This window comes from Bos grunniens, chromosome 28 (assembly GCF_055505025.1).
Source record: "Bos grunniens cultivar Pamir isolate PY7600 chromosome 28, Bosgru_T2T1.0, whole genome shotgun sequence".
NCBI lineage: Eukaryota > Metazoa > Chordata > Mammalia > Artiodactyla > Bovidae > Bos > Bos grunniens.
The window spans coordinates 4850376-4868739 of record NC_141192.1 but is presented as its reverse complement, the minus strand read 5'-3'; the positions used below and the strand labels follow the sequence as shown (position 1 = coordinate 4868739).

Genomic DNA, 18364 nt, shown 5'->3' with positions numbered 1-18364 from the left:
GCCAGATTCAGAATTCAAGAGCCCTGGGGACTCTGGAGTCACTGGATACAGACAGCCTGACCCCCTAAATGCTTTTGAGAAAGCCACTGAAACAGGCACCTCTGGGTTGGACTTGGTATGAACCAGAAAGAGACCTTTGCTGGGTCGAGACTGAGTTTTGGAGGTTGTTTTTGTTTTTGTTTTTTTACAATGGCTAGCATATCCAGATGTCTTCTAGAAAATTAGAGAAACCAAGGGAACATTTCATGCAAAAATGGTCATAATAAAGGACAGAAACAGTAGGGACTTAACAGAAGCAGAAGATACTTAGAAGAGGTGGCAAGAATACACAGAAGAATTATACAAAAAAAATCTTCATGACCCAGATAACCACAATGGTGTGATTACTCACCTAGAGCCAGACCTTCTGGAATACAAAGTCAGGTGGGCCTTAGGAAGCATCACTATGAACAAAGCCAGTGGAGGTGATGGAATTCCAGCTGAGCTATTTCAAATCCTAAAAGATGATGCTGTGAAAGTGCTGCAGTCAATATGCCAGCAAATTTGGAAAACTCAGCAGTGGCCACAGGACTTGAAAAGGTCAGTTTTCATTCACTCATCTCACACACTAGCAAGTAGTGCTCAAAATTCTCCAAGCCAGACTTCAACAGTGAACCATGAACTTCCAGATGTTCAAGATGGATTTGGAAAAGGCAGAGGAACCAGAGATCATATTGCCAACATCCTATGGATCATTGAAAAAGCAAGAGAGTTCCAGAAAAACATCTACTTATGTTTTATTGACTATGCCAAAGCCTTTGACTGTGTGGATCACAATAAACTGTGGAAAATTCTTAAAGAGATGGGAATATCAGACCACCTGACCTGCCTCTTGAGAAATCTGTATGCAGGTCAGGAAGCAACAATTAGAACCGGACATGGAACAACAGACTGGTTCCAAATAGGAAAAGGAGTACGTCAAGGCTGTATATTGTCATCCTGTTTATTTACCTTACATGCAGAGTACATCATGAGAAACGCTGGGCTGGAAGAAACACAAGCTGGAATCAAGATTTCCGGGAGAAATATCAATAACCTCAGATATGCAGATGACGCCACCCTTATGGCAGAAAGTGAAGAACTAAAGAGCCTCTTGATGAAAGTGAAAGAGGAGAGTTTAAAAGCTGGCTTAAAACTCAACATTCAAAAACTAATATCATGGCATCTGGTCCCATCACTTCATGGCAAATAGATGGGGAAATAATGGAAACGGTGACAGACTTTATTTTCTTGGGCTCCAAAATCACTGCAAATGGTGACTGCAGCCATGAAATTAAAAGATGCTTGCTCCTTGGAAGAAAAGCTATGCCTAACCTAGACAGCATATTCAAAAGCAGAGACATTACTTTGCCAACGAAGGTTCATCTAGTCAAAGCTATGATTTTCCCAGTAGTCATGTCTGAATGTGAGAGTTGGACTATAAAGAAAGCTGAGCACCGAAGAATTGATGCTTTTGAAGTGTGGTGTTGGAGAAGACTCTTGAGAGTCCCTTGGACTGCAAGGAGATCCAACCAGTCCATCCTAAAGGAAATCAGCCCTGACTATTCATTGAAAGGACTGATTTTGAAGCTGAAACTCCAATACTTTGGCCACCTGATGCGAAGAGCTGACTCCTTTGAAAAGACCCTGATGCTGGGAAAGATTGAAGGCGTGAGGAGAAGGGGATGACAGAGGATGAGATGGTTGGATGGCATCACCGACTGAATGGGCATGAGTTTGAGTAAGCTCCAGAAGTTGGTGATGGACAGGGAGGCCTGGCATGCTGCAGTCCATGGGGTCACAAAGAGTCGGACACGACTGAGCAACTGAACTGAACTGAGCATATTCAGACTATCACAGCCACCAAAGCTACACACAGGCAGGGGGAAGCAATTTTCCAAAAGAAATCCAGGAAGGTATATATGTTTTTAAAAAGAGAGAAATGAAATACCGGTCATGTCTTTTACCTTACAGCAGATAAAATAATATTTCTTTTGTGCCTTCTGGATTTATTAACATGCTTAGCTGCCAATTATAAAAATGCTTTTCTATATATTTTCAAGGATTTTGTGTGGTAAGCAGCTTCCAAGATGACCTCTGTGATCCCTGCTCCTGGCACTCACACCATGGCATCGGCCCCTCCTTCCCTGTGCAGGAGTTCATACAATGTGATGAGAAGAATGTGAGAAGTGATGCTCTGTCACTTCTGAGGGTAGGTTATACATGACTGTACCCTCCATCTTTCTCTCTTAGGTCACTCACTGTGGGGCAAGTCAGCTGCCATATTTTTAGGGCATTCAGATAAACCATGGAGATTCCCCTGGCAAGGAACAAGGTCTCTGGCCAATAACCACTAAGGGATTGAGGCCTGCCAACAACTACCTGAGTGATCTTGGAAGTGGATCCCTCTCCAGCTGAACATTGAGATGACATCTTGACTACAAACTCATGAGAGACCCTGAGCCAGAACCATCCAGCTAAGTTACTCTGAGATTCCTGAGCCACAGAAGCTGAGATAGCAAATGCTTGTCTAAAGCTGCTAAATTTGGGACTAATTTGTCATGTAAATCTAGAGAACAAATCCATTTCTTTGTTTGTTTTGTAAAATAGGTAAATCTTGGGTCCATTTGAAACCTATTTTCATTCATAGTATAAGGTGTAGCTCAAACTGTTTTTTTTTTTCCAAATAGATAATCAATGGTCTTGACATTATTTATTGAATATTCTATCCTTCCCACTCTGACTTGAAATGCTGCATTTTAATTTATTAACTTACCATATTGTAATGAGGTTCTTGGTGTCTAGAGCCCTTCCATCAGGCTGGTACCCCCACCTTCTTGCTGCTGGAGTCCTTGACTGCTAACAGCTCACCCTTGCATTGTTCTTGGGAGGGCTGACCTTGACTGATAGGAGCTGCCTTGCCTAGAGATGCTTGGAAGGTCACACCCCACCCCATGCATGCCACTGACTGATGGACTCAGGGGGTACTAGGTTACTGATGCCTGGGACAACCTCTGTGGTGCCGGTCATGTTCCCGAGTCCCTGAGGGATCAGGCTGAGTCTAGGCTTCTCCTGAGCCCACAGCTCTGCCTCTTCTCGCCCATCTGGTCCTGCTTTTTCCTCACTCCCCAAGAGTTCTCCTAAGAGCTGTCCCTCAGCAAACTGCTACACAAGGATCCCAGAGTCAGGCTCTGCTACTAGGGAGCCCTCCCTCAGGCACATGTGCCCAGGGCTCTGTTTCTGGACTGTTCGCTCCGAGCCATTGATAGCATTTACCAGCAGGGCCCAGTATCACACAGTTATTTGTTTTTGCTTTGGGGTGGTCTGATCCAATAAGTACTTTGCCACTCATTATTGTTAATTAGCTTTAAAAAACAATTGTCGTGGGGACTTCCCCAGTGGTTCAGTGGTTGAGACCTTATGCTTTCACCGCTGAGGACGCTGGTTCAATCCCCAGCTGGGGAATGAAGATCCTGTATGCTGTGGACTGCAGCCAAAAATTAATAAAAATTCTTCTAAAAATCATGGTAAAATGTACATAATATTCATCCTTTTAACCATTCGTAAGTACCATTCAGTGATAGTGAAAACATTCACAACACTGTTTACATGACCATTGTCTATACCCAAAATGTTTCATCCTTCCCAACATAAATAATACCCATTAAATAATAATATCCACTTCCAGTCATCCTCCAGCCCCTGGGACCCTCTATTCTGCTTTCTGCCTGTCTGCGTGCCAATCCAGGTACCTTATATGAATGAAATCATACAATATTTGACTTTCTGTGTCTGGCTTATTTCACTAAGCATAATGCTTTCAAAGTCTACCATGTTGTAGGATGTATCAAAATTTTATTCCTTTTAATGGCTGAATAATATTCCATTGCATTTATATATCACATTTAATTTATCAGTTTACCTGTTGACGGATACTTGGGTTGTTTCTGCTTTTTGGCTGTTGTAAACAGTGCTGCTAGGAACACGGGTATACAGATACACCAGTTCTCCGCTGGAGTCCCTGGAGAATGTCATATGTAAAAGCAAAGAGAATAGTGTGATTAGTGCCCAAGTACTCATCCGCCAATTATTAGCTGTAGCTAATCTTGTTTCCTCTTTATTTTCCCCTTAAACACACACACACACACACATTTCCTCTATCTCCTCCCCAACCTCTGCTGCTGGCTTATTTTAAAGTAAATTCTAGACATTATATATCTTTAAGAAAAGGATTCCTTGAACATAAACACCATACCATTACTTCATCTTTAAAACAAATAATCATTTCTTTGAAACATCTAATATCTAATCAGGGTCAAATTTCCTTGATTATCTCCAAATGTTGGTTTGAGTCACACATTGCATTCTGATGACATGACATATTTCCTTTAACCTATTAAAGTTCCTCTTTTTTTTTTTAACCTAAGAAATGTTTTTAGATCCTTTGTGCATAAGCTAACGCGCTGTGACCATGTCACAGGTCCCAGGGCCGCTGCTTTTCCCACCCTTCGGTAGACAGCGCTTTGGGTGCTCCCCTGGAGCTGCACCAGTCTCACACCTCCACAGAGCGGTCAAGCGGGTCCCCATTTCCACCTTTAGTAAGTGTACCATCTGAAAACGCATTTCCTTGGGGCCTTTTTGATGGTAAGTGGGGAGTTGGAATTCTCAAGGCTTTTTTGGTTTTCTGCTCTTAAGAAATGACCTTTTCCAAGAAACCTGTTGGATGACTCAACAGGAGGCCCCAGGACTAACAAAGACACCGAGTTGTTTCACTAAATGCATAATAGAAGAAAGAAACATTTATAGATTGAACGTCACTTTAAACTATGGTTTAAAATATGAGTGAATTATTAAACTGGATGAACACAGATATAACTATTCCCCCTATATCTCAAAAGTTTAATATATATATATATATATATTCATGATGAACAGAAGTTGTAAAAGTAGAGCTATTTGGATGAAGAGTTATCACGCATTGCGTTGTAAAGGTGATTTTCCAGTTATAGAAGGACAGACTCATTTCCTAAGAAGTCTCTGCCTCCCCTTGTCTTTATTTTTTTATTCTATGAAGTTTCTCCACCCACTGCCCTTGACCGGGTGTCTCACTTCCTCCACAGACGGAACTCTCTGAATATGCTCTGGATTTTGTCTCTGGTTATTGGCCATCTCTGGGTGCCACCAGCTATGCCCCTAGTCTCTGCTGGGTTCTCGCAGATTCCTTTCTCCTAGCTGCAGGCACTCTTCATGCTAGCTGGCAGCAATCACTCAGGCACAGGAGAGAAAACAAATGCAACACCAACAGTCTCAAACCATAGGAAGCAAGGAGCTAACTTCTTTTTTGTTTCCTCTTAGGCCAGAAGGGATGCGCCAGTGGCTTCTGCTTGGCTTTTCCTATTACAATAGGCTTACTCTTTAAGTCAGGGAGCAGTTCCATGGCAGTCAGGTCTTCTGCTCCATCTACACAATCAGAAACTGGGGAGATGACTGAAGCCTGCTGTTGACCGTGGCCGAAGTTTCAGTTATCACCTGAGGCTCTTAAAGTCCTGACTGGAGGACCAAACTGGTGGTCTACAAATCAAGGAAGCGGCTTTATTGACTCCAGGGTTTATTTTTTTGAGGTTTTATTGAGCCAGGGTCAATTGTAACTGAAAGTTTGGGAGGTTCTTCTTTACCTGGCAAAATCACCTCAAGTTCTTTGGTGGAAAACTAGTAAAATTGTGCATAGTATGTACTTGTGCTGTTAAAACTGGTTATCAGTGTCTTAAGTTTGGAAATGGGATTATGAGGGGCTGAAACTCTAGTAAAACTAGGCCTCTATTCCCTAGATCCAGAGAACATTCAATTACATACTTCACAAGCAGTTGAATTGTGTTGTTGACCAAATATTTCCTACTCTTTGCCTTCAGGACTCCTTGTCGCTTCATGGCCCCCTTGTGGTTGGATGGGGTACTACATGACTAGTTCCAGCCACTCTGTTATGCGCGAATGTATGTCACTTCAGGGCCAGAACATCTAGTTGCTGATTTGTTACCCTCCAGATCAATACTTCTGCTTTTGCGTTTGGCAGTGTTCATGACTGTTCATGGCAGTGATCGCGACTACTTCATTAGCCTATATCCTGGAGTGAGAAGGTGTGAAGTGAAGAGGACCCAGCAACTTGCAATAGATACATACGACGTAAACAAGAAGCAAACATTTGTTACTTCATGTCATTCAAATTTTGTCATAATCTGGCATACTTTGATTGGTACAAAAATTGCTTCTGGGAGATGGAGGTTATCTTAACAAAATCTGACTTTTGTGGCATTGACTTGTGGGGCAAGGAAGATGATTACGGAAGCTGTTATACACGAGTGAATTTGACAAAACCATCACCTACAATAAACTGGAAGACAATTAACCTAGTAAGCTTGCAGCTCCAGGAGAGGGAGACTAGAAAACTAAATGTTAATAGCAGGTGTTGGTCAGTGTTGGCTGCAGCCTGATGCCTCCATATCCTTGAGGCACAGTGAGTACTTGGATCTTCATAGGAGGGAGTTGCTGAACTGGGCACAGCCTGGTGGTACAGGCCAGGTCTGCCTAGTGGCCCCTGCCCAACCACCTGACCCTGTGGCACACCTGTGCATGCTCAGTCCCTCAGTTGCGCCCAACTCCTTGCGACCCTAAGGACTGTAGCCTGCCAGACTCCTGTGTCCATGGAATTCTCCAGGCAAGAACCCTGAGTAGGTTGCCATTTCATCCTCCAGGGGATCTTCCTGATGCAGGGATTGAACCCGTGTCTCTTGCGTCCCCTGTATCGGCGGGCGGTTTCTTTATCACTGACCCACCTGGGAAGCCCTGCGGCACACCTGCCCCCCACCCTCAATTCATGCTGCATGTCTCTTCCTCCTATTCTGAAGCTTGTTCCCATGGAGACACAAGAAGCTGCAGGCCCGCCTGGCATCTCTGCTGGCTTGTTGGCCAGCCCGGGCAGCCTGCAGAGTTGTGGGCTGCAGGAGAGCAGGTGGGGAGTGCCACTGGCTTCTGCTTATTGCCTGGCTTGCCCTACAAGCTGCGGCCGTAGACCACCACGGCTGTAGACCACCATGGTCTTCAGATGCAGCTCTCCCAGCGCTTGCTGAGGCCACAGGGGCAGCACGTGTAGTGCAGGGCTAGACAGTGCCTGGTGAGGCCACCCAGAAAACACGGCAGCTAGGAGGTGGGATCCTGTGGATCTATTCTTCTCCCTCGCTCCCCTGAGGCAGACTTCTTGGTATCACAGTGGTTCCTATGGCCTCTCTGAAGATCTCTTATGCAGCTGAGCAATCGCTATGCTTATCACAGTGCTATGGCCAGCTCACTCTTGCCTTCCTTCCTTCTTTGCCTGTCTCACTCCAGCTACCCTGGGATTCAATCCCCCCCAAAAGTGTTAACATCTAAACTTTTGCCTCAGACTTTTCCAGGGAATCGAGGCTGAGGCAAAGCTCATTCTTCACACTTTGTTTTACAAAAAATCTCCCTGTGACATCAGTTTTGCTCAACACATAGTCACTTAGCACCTCCTCCTGTTTGCTGGGCACCAGGAGAAACTTCGGGGATGCAGTACTGAAGACAACAGGTACAGTCCTTCCCCCAGAGCCTTTGGGGTACAGGCACCAAGAGAGATGTGGGGAACAAATATCCCATTATCCAGAAAGCAAGGAAAGCAAATTCTAGAAGCTTTTATGTCTATTATAGGTCAATTCTAAAACCTGTGAACAAGGAGAAAGGGGACAGTGGCTAGATTTATACAAATTCTGCATGCCAGATAATCCCTTTCCTGAAAGTCGACTAGAGTGGATGGGCAGGGGTGCTGGCGAGGTGAGTACTTGGGTCACAGTAGTCATCCGAGAAAATATTGGCCTAAGACTCTTCTAGCAGCTTATGGGTTGGTCAACTCCGCAGACTGGAGGACAGGATACTCTGGTGGACTCAAGAGAAGATGACGAATTTGGAAGGTTAAACCTTCGAGAGGAAGGGATTCTCCCTCAGAGAGGGTGGACCAGAAGCTGAGAGTCCACTAACGACCTCTGACCTTCCCTCCCACTCAGGGATCCTGTGCTGCACTGAGCACCTGTTGTATTTTGGAGAATTTTATTCCAATTATTTGCTCCGTGTAGCAGGAGTTTTTGGTACTCTGCCCAGGTCCTGTGGCCCTCATTCACCAGTCCTGTGCACTCACCCTCTTCTAAGTGCTGGCATCAGGGTTTCCTTGTTCCTTGGGCTCTGGAGTGAACAGGAAATGCCTAAGTGTTTATGCCCCTCCAGAGCAGCCTGTAGCCAAGAACTGCTAGTGGAGGAAAGCTAAACTTCCCTTCCTCGAGGTTGGGCCAACTCTCAACGGTAATTTACACACCACACTTCCCCCCAGAATCAGGTGAAGGCTAGGACTTTGCCTAAGATGGTCCCTTTGACTGCCTTTCCCCTTTGCTACTCTGCTCACCTCACTCCCAGGACCAGTTGAGTCCTTTCCACCCAGTGTTCTTGGAACTGAAGTACCAGAAATTTCTAATCAAAAGTGGCAAGAAGAAAAAAAAAAAAGTGGCAAAGGGGTTGTCTGCGTGGGCCCTCAAGAACTGGATGGTCTGGTTAGGAGCCATCTCTGAGCACAGGAGGGCTGAGACCAGGCCCAAGAGCAGGGTGGAGGGGGAGGCAGAAGGGTGGGGCAAGGAGCTGTTCTTCAGTGGGATATCCTGCGGCTATGGCTCTCAGTGAGGCACATACGTGCTCAGACGAGCACCTCCACCCTTCTCAGGGGCACAGGAGGTCTGATGCCCCGGGAGGCTTTGTTATTGTGAGGCCAGCTTCCTCCTCAAGGCTTAGCTCCCCCCTACTTCCTGCAAAAACCTGTCTTTGTGTGCTCAGCAGGTGCTGGACCCAGGATGGAGATTTGCCTATGTCAGGGGGCTCGGGGGGACCAGAAACCTCACACCTCCTGGACTGCAGCCCCTCCGGGGACACTACCCAGAGGCAGGCACAGCAGAACCTGTGATGGAGAGAGATGCAGTTCAGCTTTCTTCAGTGAGTTTGAAAACAATGCTTAGGGATCCCCAAGCCTGGATTCTATCTTGTGGGGAAACATCATTTTTGTGCAAGAAGTCTAAAAGTCGGAAACTTGAACCCAAGGAAACTAATTCAGGGCTTGGCTATTGGGGGAGGGGTCTGAAGTTCTGATTGTGCTTTTTAATTAGACCTGGGATTAGAGGAGGCCCTGGGGAAGGGTGGGGAGAGTGTGGACGTGCTTTAAAAACTTTTAGGTTTTTATGCTCGGGGTTCTGTAAAATCAAGTAATGGTTTTATTTCAAGTCCCCAAATTAAGGTCATTTGTTCTAATTTAGGCTTTTCCAATTCAGAGTAGGATTCTGAGATACTTTTAGATGATCAGGGAAAGGCTGAGGCAGCCTCTGGGAGTGGAAAGAGCAGAGGGGCAGCCTGGCAGGAGGGTCTGAGCTACGGGGGTGTGAGTCTGGGCGGCCTTTGTGTCAGAGGGCAGGGGAGCAGGGACCCCCTTTCCCCACCCCTCTGCTGGAAGTCAGTCCTGTACTCTTAGCCTGTCTCCACCTCCAGACTCTGTCTAGCCCTCCCCGGAAGCCCAGCAGCTCCTGTATCTCCAGGGAGGCATGGTCCCAAGCACAGCTCAGAGTCCCCTGCTTGGGACTGCACCTCCCATGCTCAGACTCTGTCTTGGGGCAACTTCCACACCCTGGGGTCCTCTTGTCTCTGGTGGCCCAGGCCTCCCCCAGACTCTGCCCTCCCTGCGTCGGTCAGCTCTGCTGGCTGCCAAGACTGCAGTTTATCCAACGAAAGGGTAAGGCGAGACCTGCAGCCAGGTGTCAGGGCTCAGGGGTCGGGGTGCAGAGTGGGGCCTTGAGGTCAGGAAATTCCTTCCGGACTCTGGCAGGTTCAGGGCACCCAGGCAAACCTGAACAACGGGACTGGCACAGACCAAGGCTTCCAGCAGAACGGGTAGCTCTCAAGACTTCCGGGTGGCCCTTGGGGGGACCCAAGGGAGGCTTCCTCGAGTCCCTGCAATCATGGCTGCCATCTGCTGGTCTCTGAACACCCCCACCATCTTCTACTCCATGTTTCTTAACCTCTATTGTGCCAGGGACCCCTTGAGGGTGCTGTGCGGCCTAAAACGAAGCCCTTTTCCAGAATGTTTTCAACGCATGAAATAAAATACACAGAATTACAAAGGGAACCAATTACAGTGAATCGGTTAATATTATTATTAAATAATAAACTGCGATGGAGTAATATGTGCGCTTCTTAACAAATCAGAAATAAGACCTAGTGGAGGCTTTAAGCAGGCCCATGGGCTCTCACAGTGGCTCAGCGGTAAAGAATCTGCCTGCAATGCAGGAGACATGGTTTTTTTCCCAGGGTCAGAAAGATCCCCTGGAGGAGAGGAAGGTGACCCACTCCAGTATGCCTGCCTGGAGAATCCTATGGACGGAGGAGCCTGGTGGGCTACAGTCCATAGGGCTGCACAGAGCCAGACATGACTGAAGTGACTTAGCGTGCACATACAATTCTGAAGTAGTGACGAGCAAAACCATTGTCTGCAACAACTCTTCCGTCATAGAAAAGGGGCAGTGATTTCCACCGGTAACAAAGTCACAGGTAATAGTACATGGGGTTTGTCCACATTTATACTGAATGTAACACTAAATTTCAGCTAGAGGGTAGTGCAAACAACAGCATCCTTTTTTTTCTCACCCAACTTCATGGCTGCCTTAAACTCAACCTGCAAACTCCAGGCTAAGAACCCTGCCTTTTACCTGGTGCCCTACCTCATAGTATCTGCTTTTCTCACTCCTTGCCACCAGGCTCCTCTCTGTGCCCCTCTGCCCCTCAGCATCAGGTACTGGACCTCCTTCACCACCCATCTCCCCCACTTTTCAGGGGCTCAAACAGGCTGGTTGAGGTCTGAACCCAGACAGTGCCCTGAGCAAGCTGAGTGTTGGGCCACACCCCTCAGGCCTGTACTTGCCCAGGAGTCAGCAATAGAGACATCTGTGGTTTAATGGGTGGGAGGGGGATCTTACCTGTCTGAAGCTAGGTCCTGGAGGGACACACCATAGTGAGTGGCAGCCGGTGGATAAAACAGGGCAGCAGTCTTTGCTCCTGGGGGGTTGGTGGAAGGAGAGATCACCAGTTACAGAAGAGTTGACATCAGGTGGGCTCATTAGTTACCAAGGAAACTGATAGGGGGGCAGGCCCCTCACTGCCCTCTTGATAAGAATTGTCAACAGCTGGGGCCTGGAGCAAGTACATAGGAAGGTCAATCACATGCCTAAGACCTACATGACGGAGAAGGCAATGGCAACCCACTCCAGCACTCTTGCCTGGAAAATCCCATGGACGGAGGGGCCTGGTGGGCTGCAGTCCATGGAGTCGCTAGGAGTCGGACATGACTGAGCGACTTCACTTTATTTTTTCACTTTCATGCATTGGAGAAGGAAATGGCAACCCACTCCAGTGTTCTTGCCTGGAGAATCCCAGGGATGGGGAAGCATGGTGGGCTGCCGTCTATGGGGTTGCACAGAGTCGGACACGACTGAAGCGACTTAGCAGCAGCAGCAGCAGCAAGACCTACATGAAGTAGGCACTGGTCAGGCAGGGAATGTACAGAGAGCAAGAGCTCCACCATGTTGAGTGGCTTGACCATACAGAGAGTTTGCAAAGCAGCAGCAATGAACAAAGGAGATGGAGCAGAGAGCAGGTGGGAGGGCAGGAGTGTGTCCAGATGTGTAAGTCCAGATGTGTGCGTGGATGGCACTGACATAAAGATGGGGGTTGGTGCCTATCACTTTGTGTTCAGCAGCGTTTTTTAAAAATCCCTAGGCCACACCCTCGGCCAACTAAAGCCGTCTCTGGGGTTGGGCTCCAGGTGTCGTAATTTATTAAACTCCCAAGTGACTCCAGCGTGCACTGGGGGCTGGGTGTGAAGGCAGAAGACAGAGAACTGGGTGGGAAGAGAGAGAAAAGAGGCCCTAGAAGTCTCACAGAGGCACATCTGTGTGCTCAGCCCAGAGCCGGAACCGGACCAAGCAGGGAAGGGAAGACAGGACAGAGGACTGGGGGACCCTGCAATTTTTGCTGAGTTTGAGGACCCTAATGTGGAAGGTGCCAGCCAACACCAGCCCCTAACTCTGGCTGCCTGAAATTGCTAGCATCTCCTGGGATTAGCTGGTTTTGCAAAAGGAGAGAATGAGCACCTTCCCCACCAACGCATTCACTGCTCTGCAAAGAACTAACCCCCGTGGCTCCTAAAGGTAGGGGAGCTGGGGCCCCTGGAGGCTGTGGGGCTGGCGTGCTTGGCTACAAGCTCCCATGCCAGCTCACTTCCCCACTCTGGGAAAGGGGCTGTGGTCCGCATACCTGCCTTTCCTTCTGTTGTTCCTATGCCGCCTCCCGGAGAGTCTGGGTAGGGGCTCTGCCACAAAATGGCCTGTGACAAGACCTGCCTGGGCCGCAGAGAGAGAAGGGAAGGCTTGGTAACCACCCTAAGCCTCAGCAACCAGGTGCAAGACACGGGGGCTGGCACTGCCAAGGCCTGCCAAGCTCCGGGCACTGTGCAGGTGACTCACTGAGTCACTCTTGTCAATTCAGTCATCGGAGCCAATGAGGCTGGCACCACTGTCTCCATTTTATAGGCAAGAAAGGAGGCTCAGAAGGTAGGAGCTGCCCGAAGTCACAAAGTTCCACGCGGCGGTGCAGGCCTGGGTGATCCCGTCGTGCTCTGGTGATGATGCACATGTTTGCACTGTCCAAAATGTGCAGCTCCAGGCGCGACAGCCCCTGTTAGCCCGGGGCCCTGACGCTGGGGTAGCTTGCTAGTGTCCTCTATGCACTTCCTTATGAATAGAGCAGTTTTAGCGCCTCATTCTAGGGCTGAGGAAACTGAGCCTCAGAGATGCTGCTTGTTCCTTCCCAGGCGCTTATGGACAGGAGCAGCGTTGGGCAGACGCGAAAGGAAATTCGGTGTTGACAGTTTCCGGATTCTGCTCCCAAAGCTGACATGTCTACTGTCACATCAAAAGACAAATCCGATTTCAATGCAGGATTTTCATTCAAAAGTCTTCCAGTGCTACTCATGCCACGCTCGGATAAAGGAGGGTTTGTGGGGTGGTCAGTGGGCACACACCCAGACACACGATGTATCCAGAATCACTCTTCACTAAGAACATCTCTAGCTAATTGTAGGGTTCCATCCTGTCGTCTACACCTGTGCGCTCTGAGCAGTCAGAAATCGCTCCGGACTGTCCTAAGTCAAAATGTGTACCTTCCTCCCTTCCTCTCGCCCTCGGAAAAATGCTTCACTCCATGGGGAACAGCTAAGAATTGTGGTTGCTGCTGCTGCTGCTAAGTCGCTTCAGTCGTGAGCGACCCCAGAGACGGCAGCCCACCAGGCTCCCTGCTCCCTGGGATTGTGGTTAAGATCAGCTAAAAAAAATGTTTTTTAATAGTCTTTTTTACCCTTTTATTTCCTTTTTAATCCCCATTCCCCACTCTCATGACCTTCTTCCCCACAGGAGGCTCTTCTAATATATTTAAGGTGTGTAGCTTCATATGTATGCATTTTTGTAAACATGCACTGTTTAGAAGATTTTTCTTAAACAGATACAGAACAATTTTTTTACTATGTATTCGGCTGCACTGAGTCTTAGTCGTGTCGTGCGGGGCCTCAGCTGTGGCAGGCACACTCTTCACTGCGGTGTGCAGGCTTCTTTACTTGTGGCGCACAGGCTCAGTTGCCCTGCGGCACATGGGCTCTTAATTCCCCAACCAGGGATCGAACCCATGTGCCCTGCATTGGAAGACAGATTCCTAACCGCTGGACCACCAGGGAAGTCCCCAGCTAAAAATTTTGAAGAAGAAAATTGTTTTTCCTGCTGTTCCAGCAGATCACCAAAAGATCAGAACAAGTATGTAGTAATTCCTAGGGTAGATCGAGCCTTTCTGTGTGCCCCGAGTAGAGTGCTCAGCTAGAAAATGTCACAGGCGCTAAGGAGTGAGTTTCATGTTTGTTTGTTTTTTTGACTGAGATACAATTGACATGACATTATATTGTTTTCATGACATAACATTATATGATACAACACAATGTTTCAATATTTGTATATATTGCAAAATGATCACCAGATCAGTCTAGTTACCATCCATTACCACACATAGTTACAAGTCTTTTTCTTGTGATGAGAACTTTTAAGATCTAGTTTCTTAGCAACTTTCAAATATACAATACAGTATTATTAGCCATCTGAACCCTACATCGCAGGTCTTAGCTATTTTACAACTGGAAGTTTCTATTTTTTGACTACATTCACCCAATTCACTCACTCTAAATTTCGTTAAGTCCAGTAGCAAATTCTTGCTTTTGATGGGCTTCTGTGTGTGCCCAAGGTATGTGAAATACAGGACCACCCACTCGAAGGGTTTTTTTTTTTAACACCCACATGCCCTTCTAGAGTGTGTGGTCAGTTCTCTAGTTAAAGGTTTGTTTTTTTGGCCTTACTTATGTTTTCCATGACTTTTTGTTTCCTGAACCTCTCTCACACCTATTAACTGGCCCCGACTCCCTCAACAGAAGCCTCCAGCTAAAGCGGGGGAAGGGACCACTCTCAGAGGGGTGACCTTGCCCGGGGCAGCCGCTGTGAGTGGTGCCAGCTCAGGGCGTGGCACACTGCTGTAGCTGTTTGATGAAGGCATGGCACCAGGATGAGGATGAAGCTGAAGACTCCTGGGCCGGACTCACTGAAATGACCCACACGGATCAGCAGGAATGGAACGTGGGCTCAGAGGGGACAGCCCTGAGCGCCTGGGCCAGCAGGACCAGGAGGTGTCAAACCCAGGAACAGAAGACAGTCCCACACAGCTGTGTACTGGGGCCTAAACTCTCCCCACCTGCCCTGCCCCGCCCCACTTGGCCAGCACAGGCTGCATAGAAGAGAACTCAGTGGGAGCGCCCAGAAGGGAAGTGAGGGTGGAGAGAGCACCAGAGACAGTGGTCGGCCACAGAGACATTGACAGACCACCAGGTCAATTGACTGTCTCCCAGTGGGCAGGTACATGCCAGGTTGGGGGAGGAATGGATGGCACTCCTGAGCCCAGGGCAGCTAGAAGAGCGGAGCAACACTGCTGCTATATGATACAAGGAGCTTCTCATTTATGGTCTCTCCCTCAGGCTAAGGGAAGGAAGGAGGGCCCTATCCTATCAGGGTTTGCCTGGAATCCAGCAGATTCCTGGTGAGGGAGGGTCCAGGTGAGCGGTTGGCCGGGTGCCTGCAGGAACGTGTTCACTGAGACACTTAATATTCCCCTGGAAACAGCTGCAGGGAGTTTCCCAGGAGTCTCTGGGTAACCAGATAGTCCTGGCCAGCCCCAGGATGAGGAAACTGATCCCCAGGAGTAGACAGGATGGGAATGGCATTACTGTGCTGTCTGCTAGGCCAGGCTGGAGGGCAGGAAGGCCTGCCTCCCTCCCTGGATGCTGGGTGCTGTGGCCAGAATCCCAGAAATGCAGGACCATGAGGCTTTTCTTACAAGGACTTTTACAGCTTCTCTGCAGAGGACAGGAATTCTGGAACTCGGGAGACCTGTAGGTGAAGTCGTCATCAGGGCCCTGTGGACAGTGTCATGATGCTGGTTGGTCACCATCCCTCGACAAGTGCAGTTACATGTGTGCTGAGGGCCCACTGTCGAGACGTTTCTGACTCCTGCGTGATCTAACATCAAACATCATCCCCCTGCCTCCCTGGCCCCTGGCTGCGCAGATGCCCAAGCCTTCTTTCTCATCCCAGGGGAGCTCTCAGGCCTCCCCCTTCCTATGTCCCTGGTGCTCCCCCATGAGTGAGGGGCCTGGAAAGCTTTTCCCACCTCCAGCCACACCAGCAAAGTGTGAAGAGCAGAGAGCAAATCAGTGTAGCGCTGTGGGCGAGGGCTCCGGGTACCACAAGGCGCACGACACCTTCGGATCTCCCTGGCATGGCAAGTGGGATGGTGGGGGGGATGGGTATGATCGTCCATAAACTCTTAGGCCGGGTTAAACAGAGGGTGGCTTGGGCCGGTCCAGGAGAAACATGGAGGCTGAATAGGCGGTTGGCACCACAGCCCACCCAGGGCACGGGCCATGTCTCCATGAGCAGCCCCTGGGGTAGGGTGAGAAGTTAAAGAACAGTGTCTACAGGTGAAGTGAGAGGGATGACCTCCTGGCCGGTATTGGGGCTGGAGGAACATACACTGTCCACTGGCTACCGTGGCCGCTGGGGGTGGCGTGGAGGGACGACACACGTGGGCTCCGTAACACTTCCCTGCTCTGCTTTGTTGGAGAGAACCGCATCTCTCAGGCCCCCCCACCTCTGGCTCCCAGGTAGGCTTGGCCACTGCGAGACACCTGAGGAAGACGGGAGATCAGGGAGGGGAGTGGTGGGCGTTCGTGCCCTGTGTTCTGTTCCCCGTGGCATCTCTGCTGGCAGCCATGTCCCCACGGAGGCTCCAGCTCCCTCGCCCCGCTGTGAGCCCCCTCTCCCTGGGCACCCTGGGGGCAGCTCCAGCCTCTGGAATCCCTCTGTCCTCCCAGCCTCGGATGTGGTGCCCTGCTGTTGCTAATCTCTGGATGCCTCAGACAGGCTTCCACTACCTGTCACCAGTCCCTATGTCATTTGGAAAATCTAGATCAGCATTTTCCCCTTTAATGGATAGCTGGATCACTTGACTGAGTAGGTCTGGAGCACTTCTAACAGGCTCCAGGTGACCCTGATGTGCTTGGTCCTTGGACCACACTTTGAGAATCGAGGACCAGGGAGGCTTTTGCATTACTGAGACAACGTGCCAGCCACTCTGCTGGGCATTAGGTCACGACAGTGAAACAAATAACCTGTTTGCAGTCTAGAGAGGGAGACAGACACAATCAGATGAAGTAAACAACACCACTGCTAAGTGCTTCAGGAAATGGACAGGAGGCTGTGAACACTCAGACTCCAGGATGCCTTCCTTGACACCTGGAAGAGATGGTGTTTGAGCTGAGACCCAGAGAAGGGGCAGAGGAAGATTCCAGAGCAGCGAGTGAGCAGGGGCTGGGTGACCACAGGACTGTGTGTAGTCTGTGGTCTGAGAGGCCAGCCCAGAGAGGCGAGAGTGCAGGGGCGGTGGGCGGGCCCAGAGGTTCAGGTCACCAGGCACCAAGCTGGCTCCTCCTCAGCAGGAGGATCTGCAGCTGAACTTGACCGCCTCCCTGATCAGAACTCCCCTTCCCCCAAGACCTGAACCTAACTTCCAGGAAGGTCTCCAGGTGCTGGCAGCTGGCGCTCTCAGACACTTCCCTGCTCGGCTGGCAGCCACACCCAGACTGCCTGGCGCCTGAGCTTGGCTGCTAGTTCTCGAAGCAAGGTTGTTGTGGAGATTGCGTTCAAAAGGGACAGTAGCAGGGGAGGCAGGTCTTTGCCTAGGCATACAGTCCCCTGTGAGGACGGCCTGACCTGTACAAGCAGACGCTGAGTGGGGGACGGCACACCTCTTCTTGCTGATTCTTGGTTTAGTTTCCCCAATAAAACCCCCCTCTTATCCCTATACACTCGGTGACGTTTGTAGTATTTTCCTGACCACCTCGCCACATTCAGTCTTTATCTATGACTTTAGAGCAACGGAAGCCATCGAAGGGTTAAGCATAGGATTATCTGATGGAATCCGTGTTTCCAAACACCTTTAGGGTTGCAGCAGGAAGAATGGGTTGTAACAAGATGGGCAGGAGAAAGGGGGAGGCCTTGGAGAGAGGAGCTGTGTGTGTGTCTGTTCTGTTGTTAACTCAGGGGACCCCGGGGCCACAGAAGCACCAGGAGCCAGTGGGTGTTACTGAGCCCTGAGTTCAGCCTCAGCACTGGGAGAGGAGGAAAGTTAGGTCCGTCTCTGAGGGCATGTGCACTAACCAGGGTGGGAACTGGTGGGACTGGTCCTCAAAGACCCCCACCCTGTCTGACCCTGCACTGAGCTTCTTCCTCCAGCCTCCTGCGTCACCATGGTGAGCCTGTAATGAGGGGCCTGGGGAGGACACGCATCTCAACCATGAGCTGGCACCTGTTGGTAGGCATCGCCTGCCCTGGCCGCCCGAATCTGGGGCTCTCGGGAGCTGTTTGTAAAGACTTGGGGGCAAGGAAGAGGACAGGGCATATCTCTCCACTCCAGGGCTCCTCAAATCTTGGCACTGTGCCCCAGGACACAGTGACCGCATAGGACGTCCCTGGAAGCCGCGCAGATGCCCTGGAGGCAGAGTGCATGGCCCCCATCTGCTCCAGCTCCACGGCTCTCACTCTGCTCCTACTGT

General features: G+C 49.5%; 1 long non-coding RNA gene across 2 annotated transcripts in view; it reads right to left on the bottom strand.

The window, feature by feature from the left end:
* Positions 1-11224, bottom strand: part of LOC147342783 (uncharacterized) — a 42316-nt gene extending 31092 nt beyond the window's left edge. For both annotated transcript variants that reach the window (XR_015156571.1, XR_015156570.1), the window contains exons 1-2: positions 11088-11224; positions 3941-4039 (exon numbers count right to left, since the gene is read on the bottom strand). This is a non-coding gene — a long non-coding RNA (uncharacterized LOC147342783). The remainder of the gene's footprint in view (positions 1-3940; positions 4040-11087) is intronic.
* Positions 11225-18364: the final 7140 nt, after the last annotated feature.